Source organism: Balaenoptera physalus (assembly GCF_965194825.1).
Source record: "Balaenoptera physalus genome assembly, chromosome: 17".
In the NCBI taxonomy this organism is placed as follows: domain Eukaryota; kingdom Metazoa; phylum Chordata; class Mammalia; order Artiodactyla; family Balaenopteridae; genus Balaenoptera; species Balaenoptera physalus.
In genome coordinates, this window is record NC_138895.1 from 35,932,923 (window position 1) to 35,950,844 (window position 17,922).

Here is a 17,922-nt window from a genome sequence, read left to right on the forward strand (position 1 = left end):
GAGCTAGATTTCCTCAGCTCTCCAACAACTCCAGGAAATGTGTTCTCTCAATTCCTATATGTCATGCAAATCTCCCTCATTGCCCTTAGGCTGAGCAGCACTGAGAAACCAAAACTGCAACGCATTCCTTCTTTAAAGTCAAACCTTAAGACCCCATCCTTACAGGAGAAAGTCGGCTTGCTTTCCTGCTGTAACCAAAGCACAGTTCTTCCTCTTACACTCCAGGGTTTTAGAAGAAGCAGAGCCCGATAGCCTACCCAGAGCGCTCCCAAGGGGAGGCGGTTGGCTACACGCAGAATTCCGTGACAAATAAACTTTATTCAAGGAAGGGACCGGTGTGTAGCTAGAGTGTATATTTACTTGGTAGAAATCACAAGGAGGTAGGCTGCATGTTCGCTGGAAACGGGGAACTTATGGCACAAGCCTTGCTTACCCATTTTGAATGCTCCATTCAAGCTGCCTTGAAGCTGCCTAAATAACAATTTTAGGACGGGTCTCTAGTCTCTGTAGGCAAGGCTCTGGGAAGGGAACGAGTGTTCTCTACATCAACAGGGTGCTTTCATAGCCTGGGTGGGAGCCTCTCCTCAGACGCTCTACAGCTAAAAGGAAACTTGACGTGAGTCCTTTCCTCAAGGTAAAGCCTAGAATAGCCCTGCCGAAGTGGAAGCTTGGAGCGGAGTCCTTAAGGCATTAGTTTCAGGTCTGTTTCCTTTTAAGGTTAGTAAGCTTTTCAGGACACCGAGGACCTCGCCTGGGCACCTTATTCCCTGGAAGACCACCGAGTACCGGCAGTCTCCACTGGGCTACTAAGAAACATCCAGGCCCGGACACCTTTCCCAGTCACTCTGTGTATTTTGTGTGTAGGCCAACACACTGCACTCTTCCTTGGAAGAGCTAGATTTCCTCAGCTCTCCAACAGCCCCAGGAAATGTGTTCTCTCACGTCCTACATATCATGCAAATCTGCCTCATTGCCCTAGGCTGAGCAGCTCTGAGAAACCAAAACTGCTTCGCATTCCTTCTACAAAGTCATACCTTAAGACCCCATCCTTACAGGAGAAAGTCAGCTTGCGTTTCTGCTGTAACCAAAGCACAGATCTTCCTCTTACACTGCAGGGTTTTAGAAGAAGCTAAGCCAGATAGCCTACCTAGAGCGCTCCTTGGGGGAGGCTGTTGGCTACACGCAGAACTCCGTGCCAAATAAACTTTATTCAAGGAAGGGACCAGTGTTTAGCTAGAGTGTATATTTACTTGGTAGAAATCACAAGTAGGTAGGCCGCGTGTTCGCTGGAAACGGTGACCTTATGGCACAAGCCTTGCTTTCCCATTTTGAATGCTCCATGCATGCTGCCTTGAAGTTACCTAAATAACAGTTTTAGGACCAGTCTTTAGTCATTGTAGGCAGGGCTCTGGGAAGGGAACGAGTGTTCTCTGCATCAACAGGGTGCTTTCATAGCCTGGGTGGGAGCCTCTCCTCAGACGCCCTAGAGATAAAGGAAACTTGACGTGAGTTCTTTCCTCCAGGTAAAGCCTTGACTAGCCCTGCCGAAGCTGAGCTTGAAGCAGTTTCCTTGTGGCATTTGTTTTAGGTCTGTTTTCTTTTAAGGTTAGTAAGCTTGTCAAGACACCGAGGACCTCTCGTGGGCACCCTATTCCCTGCAAGAGCACCGAGTACCAGCAGGCTCCACTGGGCTACTAAGAAACATCCAGGCCCGGAAACGTTTCCCAGTCACTGTGTATTTTGTGTGTAGGGCAACACACTGCACTCTTCCTTGGAAGAGCTAGATTTCCTCAGCTCTCCAACAACTCCAGGAAATGTGTTCTCTCAATTCCTATATGTCATGCAAATCTCCCTCATTGCCCTTAGGCTGAGCAGCACTGAGAAACCAAAACTGCAACGCATTCCTTCTTTAAAGTCAAACCTTAAGACCCCATCCTTACAGGAGAAAGTCGGCTTGCTTTCCTGCTGTAACCAAAGCACAGTTCTTCCTCTTACACTCCAGGGTTTTAGAAGAAGCAGAGCCCGATAGCCTACCCAGAGCGCTCCCAAGGGGAGGCGGTTGGCTACACGCAGAATTCCATGCCAAATAAACTTTATTCAAGGAAGGGACCAGTGTGTAGCTAGAGTGTATATTTACTTGGTAGAAATCACAAGGAGGTAGGCTGCATGTTCGCTGGAAACGGGGAACTTATGGCACAAGCCTTGCTTACCACTTTTGAATGCTCCCTTCAAGCTGCCTTGAAGCTACCTAAATTACAATTTTAGGACGGGTCTCTAGTGTCTGTAGGCAAGGCTCTGGGAAGGGAACGAGTGTTCTCTACATCAACAGGGTGCTTTCATAGACTGGGTAGGAGCCTCGCCTGAGACACTCTAGAGCTAAAAGGAAACTTGACGTGAGTCCTCTCCTCAAGGTAAAGCCTAGAATAGCCCTGCCGAAGTGGAAGCTTGGAGCGGAGTTCTTGAGGCATTAGTTTCAGGTCTGTTTTCTTTTAAGGTTAGTAAGCTTTTCAAGGCCCTGAGGACCTCGCCTGGGCACCCTATTCCCTGCAAGAACACCCAGTACCGGCAGGCTCCACTGGGCTACTAAGAAACATCCAGGCCCGGAAACTTTTCCCATTCACTCTTTGTATTTTGTGTGTAGGCCAACACACTACACTCTTCCTTGGAAGAGCTAGATATCCTCAGCTCTCCAACAGCTCCAGGAAATGTGTTCTCTCACGTCCTACATATCATGCAAATCTGCCTCATTGCCCTAGGCTGACCGGCACTGAGAAACCAAAACTGCTTCACATTCCTTCTACAAAGTCATACCTTAACACCCCATCCTTACAGTAGAAAGTCGGCTTGCGTTTCTGCTGTAACCACAGCACAGTTCTTCCTCTTACTCTCCAGGGTTTTAGAAGAAGCTAAGCCCGATAGCCTACCCAGAACGATCCCTGGGGGAGGCGGTTGGCTACACGCAGAATTACGTGCCAAATAAACTTTATTCAAGGAAGGGACCAGTGTGTAGCTAGAGTGTATATTTACTTGGTAGAAATCACAAGGAGGTAGGCTGCATGTTCGCTGGAAACGGTGACCTTATGGCACAAGCCTTGCTTTCCCATTTTGAATGCTCCATGCATGCTGCCTTGAAGTTACCTAAATAACAGTTTTAGGACGAGTCTTTAGTCATTGTAGGCAGGGCTCTGGGAAGGGAACGAGTGTTCTCTGCATCAACAGGGTGCTTTCATAGCCTGGGTGGGAGCCTCTCCTCAGACGCCCTAGAGATAAAGGAAACTTGACGTGAGTTCTTTCCTCCAGGTAAAGCCTTGACTAGCCCTGCCGAAGCTGAGCTTGAAGCAGTTTCCTTGTGGCATTTGTTTTAGGTCTGTTTTCTTTTAAGGTTAGTAAGCTTGTCAAGACACCGAGTACCTCTCGTGGGCACCCTATTCCCTGCAAGAGCACCGAGTACCAGCAGGCTCCACTGGGCTACTAAGAAACATCCAGGCCCGGAAACGTTTCCCAGTCACTGTGTATTTTGTGTGTAGGGCAACACACTGCACTCTTCCTTGGAAGAGCTAGATTTCCTCAGCTCTCCAACAACTCCAGGAAATGTGTTCTCTCAATTCCTATATGTCATGCAAATCTCCCTCATTGCCCTTAGGCTGAGCAGCACTGAGAAACCAAAACTGCAACGCATTCCTTCTTTAAAGTCAAACCTTAAGACCCCATCCTTACAGGAGAAAGTCGGCTTGCTTTCCTGCTGTAACCAAAGCACAGTTCTTCCTCTTACACTGCAGGGTTTTAGAAGAAGCTAAGCCCGATAGCCTACCCAGAGCGATCCCTGGGGGAGGCGGTTGGCTACACGCAGAATTCCGTGCCAAATAAACTTTATTCAAGGAAGGGACCGGTGTGTAGCTAGAGTGTATATTTACTTGGTAGAAATCACAAGGAGGTAGGCTGCATGTTCGCTGGAAACGGGGAACTTATGGCACAAGCCTTGCTTACCCATTTTGAATGCTCCATTCAAGCTGCCTTGAAGCTGCCTAAATAACAATTTTAGGACGGGTCTCTAGTCTCTGTAGGCAAGGCTCTGGGAAGGGAACGAGTGTTCTCTACATCAACAGGGTGCTTTCATAGCCTGGGTGGGAGCCTCTCCTCAGACGCTCTACAGCTAAAAGGAAACTTGACGTGAGTCCTTTCCTCAAGGTAAAGCCTAGAATAGCCCTGCCGAAGTGGAAGCTTGGAGCGGAGTCCTTGAGGCATTAGTTTCAGGTCTGTTTCCTTTTAAGGTTAGTAAGCTTTTCAGGACACCGAGGACCTCGCCTGGGCACCTTATTCCCTGGAAGACCACCGAGTACCGGCAGTCTCCACTGGGCTACTAAGAAACATCCAGGCCCGGACACCTTTCCCAGTCACTCTGTGTATTTTGTGTGTAGGCCAACACACTGCACTCTTCCTTGGAAGAGCTAGATTTCCTCAGCTCTCCAACAGCCCCAGGAAATGTGTTCTCTCACGTCCTACATATCATGCAAATCTGCCTCATTGCCCTAGGCTGAGCAGCTCTGAGAAACCAAAACTGCTTCGCATTCCTTCTACAAAGTCATACCTTAAGACCCCATCCTTACAGGAGAAAGTCAGCTTGTGTTTCTGCTGTAACCAAAGCACAGATCTTCCTCTTACACTGCAGGGTTTTAGAAGAAGCTAAGCCAGATAGCCTACCTAGAGCGCTCCTTGGGGGAGGGTGTTGGCTACACGCAGAACTCCGTGCCAAATAAACTTTATTCAAGGAAGGGACCAGTGTTTAGCTAGAGTGTATATTTACTTGGTAGAAATCACAAGTAGGTAGGCCGCGTGTTCGCTGGAAACGGTGACCTTATGGCACAAGCCTTGCTTTCCCATTTTGAATGCTCCATGCATGCTGCCTTGAAGTTACCTAAATAACAGTTTTAGGACGAGTCTATAGTCATTGTAGGCAGGGCTCTGGGAAGGGAACGAGTGTTCTCTGCATCAACAGGGTGCTTTCATAGCCTGGGTGGGAGCCTCTCCTCAGACGCCCTAGAGATAAAGGAAACTTGACGTGAGTTCTTTCCTCCAGGTAAAGCCTTGACTAGCCCTGCCGAAGCTGAGCTTGAAGCAGTTTCCTTGTGGCATTTGTTTTAGGTCTGTTTTCTTTTAAGGTTAGTAAGCTTGTCAAGACACCGAGGACCTCTCGTGGGCACCCTATTCCCTGCAAGAGCACCGAGTACCAGCAGGCTCCACTGGGCTACTAAGAAACATCCAGGCCCGGAAACGTTTCCCAGTCACTGTGTATTTTGTGTGTAGGGCAACACACTGCACTCTTCCTTGGAAGAGCTAGATTTCCTCAGCTCTCCAACAACTCCAGGAAATGTGTTCTCTCAATTCCTATATGTCATGCAAATCTCCCTCATTGCCCTTAGGCTGAGCAGCACTGAGAAACCAAAACTGCAACGCATTCCTTCTTTAAAGTCAAACCTTAAGACCCCATCCTTACAGGAGAAAGTCGGCTTGCTTTCCTGCTGTAACCAAAGCACAGTTCTTCCTCTTACACTCCAGGGTTTTAGAAGAAGCAGAGCCCGATAGCCTACCCAGAGCGCTCCCAAGGGGAGGCGGTTGGCTACACGCAGAATTCCGTGACAAATAAACTTTATTCAAGGAAGGGACCGGTGTGTAGCTAGAGTGTATATTTACTTGGTAGAAATCACAAGGAGGTAGGCTGCATGTTCGCTGGAAACGGGGAACTTATGGCACAAGCCTTGCTTACCCATTTTGAATGCTCCATTCAAGCTGCCTTGAAGCTGCCTAAATAACAATTTTAGGACGGGTCTCTAGTCTCTGTAGGCAAGGCTCTGGGAAGGGAACGAGTGTTCTCTACATCAACAGGGTGCTTTCATAGCCTGGGTGGGAGCCTCTCCTCAGACGCTCTACAGCTAAAAGGAAACTTGACGTGAGTCCTTTCCTCAAGGTAAAGCCTAGAATAGCCCTGCCGAAGTGGAAGCTTGGAGCGGAGTCCTTAAGGCATTAGTTTCAGGTCTGTTTCCTTTTAAGGTTAGTAAGCTTTTCAGGACACCGAGGACCTCGCCTGGGCACCTTATTCCCTGGAAGACCACCGAGTACCGGCAGTCTCCACTGGGCTACTAAGAAACATCCAGGCCCGGACACCTTTCCCAGTCACTCTGTGTATTTTGTGTGTAGGCCAACACACTGCACTCTTCCTTGGAAGAGCTAGATTTCCTCAGCTCTCCAACAGCCCCAGGAAATGTGTTCTCTCACGTCCTACATATCATGCAAATCTGCCTCATTGCCCTAGGCTGAGCAGCTCTGAGAAACCAAAACTGCTTCGCATTCCTTCTACAAAGTCATACCTTAAGACCCCATCCTTACAGGAGAAAGTCAGCTTGCGTTTCTGCTGTAACCAAAGCACAGATCTTCCTCTTACACTGCAGGGTTTTAGAAGAAGCTAAGCCAGATAGCCTACCTAGAGCGCTCCTTGGGGGAGGCTGTTGGCTACACGCAGAACTCCGTGCCAAATAAACTTTATTCAAGGAAGGGACCAGTGTTTAGCTAGAGTGTATATTTACTTGGTAGAAATCACAAGTAGGTAGGCCGCGTGTTCGCTGGAAACGGTGACCTTATGGCACAAGCCTTGCTTTCCCATTTTGAATGCTCCATGCATGCTGCCTTGAAGTTACCTAAATAACAGTTTTAGGACCAGTCTTTAGTCATTGTAGGCAGGGCTCTGGGAAGGGAACGAGTGTTCTCTGCATCAACAGGGTGCTTTCATAGCCTGGGTGGGAGCCTCTCCTCAGACGCCCTAGAGATAAAGGAAACTTGACGTGAGTTCTTTCCTCCAGGTAAAGCCTTGACTAGCCCTGCCGAAGCTGAGCTTGAAGCAGTTTCCTTGTGGCATTTGTTTTAGGTCTGTTTTCTTTTAAGGTTAGTAAGCTTGTCAAGACACCGAGGACCTCTCGTGGGCACCCTATTCCCTGCAAGAGCACCGAGTACCAGCAGGCTCCACTGGGCTACTAAGAAACATCCAGGCCCGGAAACGTTTCCCAGTCACTGTGTATTTTGTGTGTAGGGCAACACACTGCACTCTTCCTTGGAAGAGCTAGATTTCCTCAGCTCTCCAACAACTCCAGGAAATGTGTTCTCTCAATTCCTATATGTCATGCAAATCTCCCTCATTGCCCTTAGGCTGAGCAGCACTGAGAAACCAAAACTGCAACGCATTCCTTCTTTAAAGTCAAACCTTAAGACCCCATCCTTACAGGAGAAAGTCGGCTTGCTTTCCTGCTGTAACCAAAGCACAGTTCTTCCTCTTACACTCCAGGGTTTTAGAAGAAGCAGAGCCCGATAGCCTACCCAGAGCGCTCCCAAGGGGAGGCGGATGGCTACACGCAGAATTCCATGCCAAATAAACTTTATTCAAGGAAGGGACCAGTGTGTAGCTAGAGTGTATATTTACTTGGTAGAAATCACAAGGAGGTAGGCTGCATGTTCGCTGGAAACGGGGAACTTATGGCACAAGCCTTGCTTACCACTTTTGAATGCTCCCTTCAAGCTGCCTTGAAGCTACCTAAATTACAATTTTAGGACGGGTCTCTAGTGTCTGTAGGCAGGGCTCTGGGAAGGGAACGAGTGTTCTCTACATCAACAGGGTGCTTTCATAGACTGGGTAGGAGCCTCGCCTGAGACACTCTAGAGCTAAAAGGAAACTTGACGTGAGTCCTCTCCTCAAGGTAAAGCCTAGAATAGCCCTGCCGAAGTGGAAGCTTGGAGCGGAGTTCTTGAGGCATTAGTTTCAGGTCTGTTTTCTTTTAAGGTTAGTAAGCTTTTCAAGGCCCTGAGGACCTCGCCTGGGCACCCTATTCCCTGCAAGAACACCCAGTACCGGCAGGCTCCACTGGGCTACTAAGAAACATCCAGGCCCGGAAACTTTTCCCATTCACTCTTTGTATTTTGTGTGTAGGCCAACACACTACACTCTTCCTTGGAAGAGCTAGATATCCTCAGCTCTCCAACAGCTCCAGGAAATGTGTTCTCTCACGTCCTACATATCATGCAAATCTGCCTCATTGCCCTAGGCTGACCGGCACTGAGAAACCAAAACTGCTTCACATTCCTTCTACAAAGTCATACCTTAACACCCCATCCTTACAGTAGAAAGTCGGCTTGCGTTTCTGCTGTAACCACAGCACAGTTCTTCCTCTTACTCTCCAGGGTTTTAGAAGAAGCTAAGCCCGATAGCCTACCCAGAACGATCCCTGGGGGAGGCGGTTGGCTACACGCAGAATTACGTGCCAAATAAACTTTATTCAAGGAAGGGACCAGTGTGTAGCTAGAGTGTATATTTACTTGGTAGAAATCACAAGGAGGTAGGCTGCATGTTCGCTGGAAACGGGGAACTTATGGCACAAGCCTTGCTTACCCATTTTGAATGCTCCATTCAAGCTGCCTTGAAGCTGCCTAAATAACAATTTTAGGACGGGTCTCTAGTCTCTGTAGGCAAGGCTCTGGGAAGGGAACGAGTGTTCTCTACATCAACAGGGTGCTTTCATAGCCTGGGTGGGAGCCTCTCCTCAGACGCTCTACAGCTAAAAGGAAACTTGACGTGAGTCCTTTCCTCAAGGTAAAGCCTAGAATAGCCCTGCCGAAGTGGAAGCTTGGAGCGGAGTCCTTGAGGCATTAGTTTCAGGTCTGTTTCCTTTTAAGGTTAGTAAGCTTTTCAGGACACCGAGGACCTCGCCTGGGCACCTTATTCCCTGGAAGACCACCGAGTACCGGCAGTCTCCACTGGGCTACTAAGAAACATCCAGGCCCGGACACCTTTCCCAGTCACTCTGTGTATTTTGTGTGTAGGCCAACACACTGCACTCTTCCTTGGAAGAGCTAGATTTCCTCAGCTCTCCAACAGCCCCAGGAAATGTGTTCTCTCACGTCCTACATATCATGCAAATCTGCCTCATTGCCCTAGGCTGAGCATCTCTGAGAAACCAAAACTGCTTCGCATTCCTTCTACAAAGTCATACCTTAAGACCCCATCCTTACAGGAGAAAGTCAGCTTGCGTTTCTGCTGTAACCAAAGCACAGATCTTCCTCTTACACTGCAGGGTTTTAGAAGAAGCTAAGCCAGATAGCCTACCTAGAGCGCTCCTTGGGGGAGGCTGTTGGCTACACGCAGAACTCCGTGCCAAATAAACTTTATTCAAGGAAGGGACCAGTGTTTAGCTAGAGTGTATATTTACTTGGTAGAAATCACAAGTAGGTAGGCCGCGTGTTCGCTGGAAACGGTGACCTTATGGCACAAGCCTTGCTTTCCCATTTTGAATGCTCCATGCATGCTGCCTTGAAGTTACCTAAATAACAGTTTTAGGACGAGTCTTTAGTCATTGTAGGCAGGGCTCTGGGAAGGGAACGAGTGTTCTCTGCATCAACAGGCTGCTTTCATAGCCTGGGTGGGAGCCTCTCCTCAGACGCCCTAGAGATAAAGGAAACTTGACGTGAGTTCTTTCCTCCAGGTAAAGCCTTGACTAGCCCTGCCGAAGCTGAGCTTGAAGCAGTTTCCTTGTGGCATTTGTTTTAGGTCTGTTTTCTTTTAAGGTTAGTAAGCTTGTCAAGACACCGAGGACCTCTCGTGGGCACCCTATTCCCTGCAAGAGCACCGAGTACCAGCAGGCTCCACTGGGCTACTAAGAAACATCCAGGCCCGGAAACGTTTCCCAGTGACTGTGTATTTTGTGTGTAGGGCAACACACTGCACTCTTCCTTGGAAGAGCTAGATTTCCTCAGCTCTCCAACAACTCCAGGCAATGTGTTCTCTCAATTCCTATATGTCATGCAAATCTCCCTCATTGCCCTTAGGCTGAGCAGCACTGAGAAACCAAAACTGCAACGCATTCCTTCTTTAAAGTCAAACCTTAAGACCCCATCCTTACAGGAGAAAGTCGGCTTGCTTTCCTGCTGTAACCAAAGCACAGTTCTTCCTCTTACACTCCAGGGTTTTAGAAGAAGCTAAGCCCGATAGCCTACCCAGAGCGATCCCTGGGGGAGGCGGTTGGCTACACGCAGAATTCCGTGCCAAATAAACTTTATTCAAGGAAGGGACCGGTGTGTAGCTAGAGTGTATATTTACTTGGTAGAAATCACAAGGAGGTAGGCTGCATGTTCGCTGGAAACGGGGAACTTATGGCACAAGCCTTGCTTACCCATTTTGAATGCTCCATTCAAGCTGCCTTGAAGCTGCCTAAATAACAATTTTAGGACGGGTCTCTAGTCTCTGTAGGCAAGGCTCTGGGAAGGGAACGAGTGTTCTCTACATCAACAGGGTGCTTTCATAGCCTGGGTGGGAGCCTCTCCTCAGACGCTCTACAGCTAAAAGGAAACTTGACGTGAGTCCTTTCCTCAAGGTAAAGCCTAGAATAGCCCTGCCGAAGTGGAAGCTTGGAGCGGAGTCCTTGAGGCATTAGTTTCAGGTCTGTTTCCTTTTAAGGTTAGTAAGCTTTTCAGGACACCGAGGACCTCGCCTGGGCACCTTATTCCCTGGAAGACCACCGAGTACCGGCAGTCTCCACTGGGCTACTAAGAAACATCCAGGCCCGGACACCTTTCCCAGTCACTCTGTGTATTTTGTGTGTAGGCCAACACACTGCACTCTTCCTTGGAAGAGCTAGATTTCCTCAGCTCTCCAACAGCCCCAGGAAATGTGTTCTCTCACGTCCTACATATCATGCAAATCTGCCTCATTGCCCTAGGCTGAGCAGCTCTGAGAAACCAAAACTGCTTCGCATTCCTTCTACAAAGTCATACCTTAAGACCCCATCCTTACAGGAGAAAGTCAGCTTGTGTTTCTGCTGTAACCAAAGCACAGATCTTCCTCTTACACTGCAGGGTTTTAGAAGAAGCTAAGCCAGATAGCCTACCTAGAGCGCTCCTTGGGGGAGGGTGTTGGCTACACGCAGAACTCCGTGCCAAATAAACTTTATTCAAGGAAGGGACCAGTGTTTAGCTAGAGTGTATATTTACTTGGTAGAAATCACAAGTAGGTAGGCCGCGTGTTCGCTGGAAACGGTGACCTTATGGCACAAGCCTTGCTTTCCCATTTTGAATGCTCCATGCATGCTGCCTTGAAGTTACCTAAATAACAGTTTTAGGACGAGTCTATAGTCATTGTAGGCAGGGCTCTGGGAAGGGAACGAGTGTTCTCTGCATCAACAGGGTGCTTTCATAGCCTGGGTGGGAGCCTCTCCTCAGACGCCCTAGAGATAAAGGAAACTTGACGTGAGTTCTTTCCTCCAGGTAAAGCCTTGACTAGCCCTGCCGAAGCTGAGCTTGAAGCAGTTTCCTTGTGGCATTTGTTTTAGGTCTGTTTTCTTTTAAGGTTAGTAAGCTTTTCAGGACACCGAGGACCTCGCCTGGGCACCTTATTCCCTGGAAGACCACCGAGTACCGGCAGTCTCCACTGGGCTACTAAGAAACATCCAGGCCCGGACACCTTTCCCAGTCACTCTGTGTATTTTGTGTGTAGGCCAACACACTGCACTCTTCCTTGGAAGAGCTAGATTTCCTCAGCTCTCCAACAGCCCCAGGAAATGTGTTCTCTCACGTCCTACATATCATGCAAATCTGCCTCATTGCCCTAGGCTGAGCAGCTCTGAGAAACCAAAACTGCTTCGCATTCCTTCTACAAAGTCATACCTTAAGACCCCATCCTTACAGGAGAAAGTCAGCTTGCGTTTCTGCTGTAACCACAGCACAGTTCTTCCTCTTACACTCCAGGGTTTTAGAAGAAGCTAAGCCAGATAGCCTACCTAGAGCGCTCCTTGGGGGAGGCGGTTGGCTACACGCAGAACTCCGTGCCAAATAAACTTTATTCAAGGAAGGGACCAGTGTTTAGCTAGAGTGTATATTTACTTGGTAGAAATCACAAGTAGGTAGGCCGCGTGTTCGCTGGAAACGGTGACCTTATGGCACAAGCCTTGCTTTCCCATTTTGAATGCTCCATGCATGCTGCCTTGAAGTTACCTAAATAACAGTTTTAGGACCAGTCTTTAGTCATTGTAGGCAGGGCTCTGGGAAGGGAACGAGTGTTCTCTGCATCAACAGGGTGCTTTCATAGCCTGGGTGGGAGCCTCTCCTCAGACGCCCTAGAGATAAAGGAAACTTGACGTGAGTTCTTTCCTCCAGGTAAAGCCTTGACTAGCCCTGCCGAAGCTGAGCTTGAAGCAGTTTCCTTGTGGCATTTGTTTTAGGTCTGTTTTCTTTTAAGGTTAGTAAGCTTGTCAAGACACCGAGGACCTCTCGTGGGCACCCTATTCCCTGCAAGAGCACCGAGTACCAGCAGGCTCCACTGGGCTACTAAGAAACATCCAGGCCCGGAAACGTTTCCCAGTCACTGTGTATTTTGTGTGTAGGGCAACACACTGCACTCTTCCTTGGAAGAGCTAGATTTCCTCAGCTCTCCAACAACTCCAGGAAATGTGTTCTCTCAATTCCTATATGTCATGCAAATCTCCCTCATTGCCCTTAGGCTGAGCAGCACTGAGAAACCAAAACTGCAACGCATTCCTTCTTTAAAGTCAAACCTTAAGACCCCATCCTTACAGGAGAAAGTCGGCTTGCTTTCCTGCTGTAACCAAAGCACAGTTCTTCCTCTTACACTCCAGGGTTTTAGAAGAAGCAGAGCCCGATAGCCTACCCAGAGCGCTCCCAAGGGGAGGCGGTTGGCTACACGCAGAATTCCGTGCCAAATAAACTTTATTCAAGGAAGGGACCGGTGTGTAGCTAGAGTGTATATTTACTTGGTAGAAATCACAAGGAGGTAGGCTGCATGTTCGCTGGAAACGGGGAACTTATGGCACAAGCCTTGCTTACCCATTTTGAATGCTCCATGCATGCTGCCTTGAAGCTGCCTAAATAACAATTTTAGGACGGGTCTCTAGTCTCTGTAGGCAAGGCTCTGGGAAGGGAACGAGTGTTCTCTACATCAACAGGGTGCTTTCATAGCCTGGGTGGGAGCCTCTCCTCAGACGCTCTACAGCTAAAAGGAAACTTGACGTGAGTCCTTTCCTCAAGGTAAAGCCAAGAATAGCCCTGCCGAAGTGGAAGCTTGGAGCGGAGTTCTTGAGGCATTAGTTTCATGTCTGTTTCCTTTTAAGGTTAGTAAGCTTTTCAGGACACCGAGGACCTCGCCTGGGCACCTTATTCCCTGGAAGACCACCGAGTACCGGCAGTCTCCACTGGGCTACTAAGAAACATCCAGGCCCGGACACCTTTCCCAGTCACTCTGTGTATTTTGTGTGTAGGCCAACACACTGCACTCTTCCTTGGAAGAGCTAGATTTCCTCAGCTCTCCAACAGCCCCAGGAAATGTGTTCTCTCACGTCCTACATATCATGCAAATCTGCCTCATTGCCCTAGGCTGAGCAGCTCTGAGAAACCAAAACTGCTTCGCATTCCTTCTACAAAGTCATACCTTAAGACCCCATCCTTACAGGAGAAAGTCAGCTTGCGTTTCTGCTGTAAACACAGCACAGTTCTTCCTCTTACACTCCAGGGTTTTAGAAGAAGCTAAGCCAGATAGCCTACCTAGAGCGCTCCTTGGGGGAGGCTGTTGGCTACACGCAGAACTCCGTGCCAAATAAACTTTATTCAAGGAAGGGACCAGTGTTTAGCTAGAGTGTATATTTACTTGGTAGAAATCACAAGTAGGTAGGCCGCGTGTTCGCTGGAAACGGTGACCTTATGGCACAAGCCTTGCTTTCCCATTTTGAATGCTCCATGCATGCTGCCTTGAAGTTACCTAAATAACAGTTTTAGGACGAGTCTATAGTCATTGTAGGCAGGGCTCTGGGAAGGGAACGAGTGTTCTCTGCATCAACAGGGTGCTTTCATAGCCTGGGTGGGAGCCTCTCCTCAGACGCCCTAGAGATAAAGGAAACTTGACGTGAGTTCTTTCCTCCAGGTAAAGCCTTGACTAGCCCTGCCGAAGCTGAGCTTGAAGCAGTTTCCTTGTGGCATTTGTTTTAGGTCTGTTTTCTTTTAAGGTTAGTAAGCTTGTCAAGACACCGAGGACCTCTCGTGGGCACCCTATTCCCTGCAAGAGCACCGAGTACCAGCAGGCTCCACTGGGCTACTAAGAAACATCCAGGCCCGGAAACGTTTCCCAGTCACTGTGTATTTTGTGTGTAGGGCAACACACTGCACTCTTCCTTGGAAGAGCTAGATTTCCTCAGCTCTCCAACAACTCCAGGAAATGTGTTCTCTCAATTCCTATATGTCATGCAAATCTCCCTCATTGCCCTTAGGCTGAGCAGCACTGAGAAACCAAAACTGCAACGCATTCCTTCTTTAAAGTCAAACCTTAAGACCCCATCCTTACAGGAGAAAGTCGGCTTGCTTTCCTGCTGTAACCAAAGCACAGTTCTTCCTCTTACACTCCAGGGTTTTAGAAGAAGCAGAGCCCGATAGCCTACCCAGAGCGCTCCCAAGGGGAGGCGGTTGGCTACACGCAGAATTCCATGCCAAATAAACTTTATTCAAGGAAGGGACCAGTGTGTAGCTAGAGTGTATATTTACTTGGTAGAAATCACAAGGAGGTAGGCTGCATGTTCGCTGGAAACGGGGAACTTATGGCACAAGCCTTGCTTACCACTTTTGAATGCTCCCTTCAAGCTGCCTTGAAGCTACCTAAATTACAATTTTAGGACGGGTCTCTAGTGTCTGTAGGCAGGGCTCTGGGAAGGGAACGAGTGTTCTCTACATCAACAGGGTGCTTTCATTGACTGAGTAGGAGCCTCGCCTGAGACACTCTAGAGCTAAAAGGAAACTTGACGTGAGTCCTCTCCTCAAGGTAAAGCCTAGAATAGCCCTGCCGAAGTGGAAGCTTGGAGAGGAGTTCTTGAGGCATTAGTTTCAGGTCTGTTTTCTTTTAAGGTTAGTAAGCTTTTCAAGGCCCTGAGGACCTCGCCTGGGCACCCTATTCCCTGCAAGAACACCCAGTACCGGCAGGCTCCACTGGGCTACTAAGAAACATCCAGGCCCGGAAACTTTTCCCATTCACTCTTTGTATTTTGTGTGTAGGCCAACACACTACACTCTTCCTTGGAAGAGCTAGATATCATCAGCTCTCCAACAGCTCCAGGAAATGTGTTCTCTCACGTCCTACATATCATGCAAATCTGCCTCATTGCCCTAGGCTGACCGGCACTGAGAAACCAAAACTGCTTCACATTCCTTCTACAAAGTCATACCTTAACACCCCATCCTTACAGTAGAAAGTCGGCTTGCGTTTCTGCTGTAACCACAGCACAGTTCTTCCTCTTACACTCCAGGGTTTTAGAAGAAGCTAAGCCCGATAGCCTACCCAGAGCGATCCCTGGGGGAGGCGGTTGGCTACACGCAGAATTACGTGCCAAATAAACTTTATTCAAGGAAGGGACCAGTGTGTAGCTAGAGTGTATATTTACTTGGTAGAAATCACAAGGAGGTAGGCTGCATGTTCGCTGGAAACGGGGAACTTATGGCACAAGCCTTGCTTACCCATTTTGAATGCTCCATTCAAGCTGCCTTGAAGCTGCCTAAATAACAATTTTAGGACGGGTCTCTAGTCTCTGTAGGCAAGGCTCTGGGAAGGGAACGAGTGTTCTCTACATCAACAGGGTGCTTTCATAGCCTGGGTGGGAGCCTCTCCTCAGACGCTCTACAGCTAAAAGGAAACTTGACGTGAGTCCTTTCCTCAAGGTAAAGCCTAGAATAGCCCTGCCGAAGTGGAAGGTTGGAGCGGAGTCCTTGAGGCATTAGTTTCAGGTCTGTTTCCTTTTAAGGTTAGTAAGCTTTTCAGGACACCGAGGACCTCGCCTGGGCACCTTATTCCCTGGAAGACCACCGAGTACCGGCAGTCTCCACTGGGCTACTAAGAAACATCCAGGCCCGGACACCTTTCCCAGTCACTCTGTGTATTTTGTGTGTAGGCCAACACACTGCACTCTTCCTTGGAAGAGCTAGATTTCCTCAGCTCTCCAACAGCCCCAGGAAATGTGTTCTCTCACGTCCTACATATCATGCAAATCTGCCTCATTGCCCTAGGCTGAGCAGCTCTGAGAAACCAAAACTGCTTCGCATTCCTTCTACAAAGTCATACCTTAAGACCCCATCCTTACAGGAGAAAGTCAGCTTGCGTTTCTGCTGTAACCACAGCACAGTTCTTCCTCTTACACTCCAGGGTTTTAGAAGAAGCTAAGCCAGATAGCCTACCTAGAGCGCTCCTTGGGGGAGGCGGTTGGCTACACGCAGAACTCCGTGCCAAATAAACTTTATTCAAGGAAGGGACCAGTGTTTAGCTAGAGTGTATATTTACTTGGTAGAAATCACAAGTAGGTAGGCCGCGTGTTCGCTGGAAACGGTGACCTTATGGCACAAGCCTTGCTTTCCCATTTTGAATGCTCCATGCATGCTGCCTTGAAGTTACCTAAATAACAGTTTTAGGACCAGTCTTTAGTCATTGTAGGCAGGGCTCTGGGAAGGGAACGAGTGTTCTCTGCATCAACAGGGTGCTTTCATAGCCTGGGTGGGAGCCTCTCCTCAGACGCCCTAGAGATAAAGGAAACTTGACGTGAGTTCTTTCCTCCAGGTAAAGCCTTGACTAGCCCTGCCGAAGCTGAGCTTGAAGCAGTTTCCTTGTGGCATTTGTTTTAGGTCTGTTTTCTTTTAAGGTTAGTAAGCTTGTCAAGACACCGAGGACCTCTCGTGGGCACCCTATTCCCTGCAAGAGCACCGAGTACCAGCAGGCTCCACTGGGCTACTAAGAAACATCCAGGCCCGGAAACGTTTCCCAGTCACTGTGTATTTTGTGTGTAGGGCAACACACTGCACTCTTCCTTGGAAGAGCTAGATTTCCTCAGCTCTCCAACAACTCCAGGAAATGTGTTCTCTCAATGGCTATATGTCATGCAAATCTCCCTCATTGCCCTTAGGCTGAGCAGCACTGAGAAACCAAAACTGCAACGCATTCCTTCTTTAAAGTCAAGCCTTAAGACCCCATCCTTACAGGAGAAAGTCGACTTGCTTTCCTGCTGTAACCAAAGCACAGTTCTTCCTCTTACACTCCAGGGTTTTAGAAGAAGCAGAGCCCGATAGCCTACCCAGAGCGCTCCCAAGGGGAGGCGGTTGGCTACACGCAGAATTCCGTGCCAAATAAACTTTATTCAAGGAAGGGACCAGTGTGTAGCTAGAGTGTATATTTACTTGGTAGAAATCACAAGGAGGTAGGCTGCATGTTCGCTGGAAACGGGGAACTTATGGCACAAGCCTTGCTTACCACTTTTGAATGCTCCCTTCAAGCTGCCTTGAAGCTACCTAAATTACAATTTTAGGACGGGTCTCTAGTGTCTGTAGGCAGGGCTCTGGGAAGGGAACGAGTGTTCTCTCCATCAACAGGGTGCTTTCATAGACTGGGTAAGAGCCTCGCCTGAGACACTCTAGAGCTAAAAGGAAACTTGACATGAGTCCTCTCCTCAAGGTAAAGCCTAGAATAGCCCTGCCGAAGAGGAAGCTTGGAGCGGAGTTCTTGAGGCATTAGTTTCAGGTCTGTTTTCTTTTAAGGTTAGTAAGCTTTTCAAGGCCCTGAGGACCTCGCCTGGGCACCCTATTCCCTGCAAGAACACCCAGTACCGGCAGGCTCCACTGGGCTACTAAGAAACATCCAGGCCCGGAAACTTTTCCCATTCACTCTTTGTATTTTGTGTGTAGGCCAACACACTACACTCTTCCTTGGAAGAGCTAGATTTCCTCAGCTCTCCAACAGCTCCAGGAAATGTGTTCTCTCACGTCCTACATATCATGCAAATCTGCCTCATTGCCCTAGGCTGACCGGCACTGAGAAACCAAAACTGCTTCACATTCCTTCTACAAAGTCATACCTTA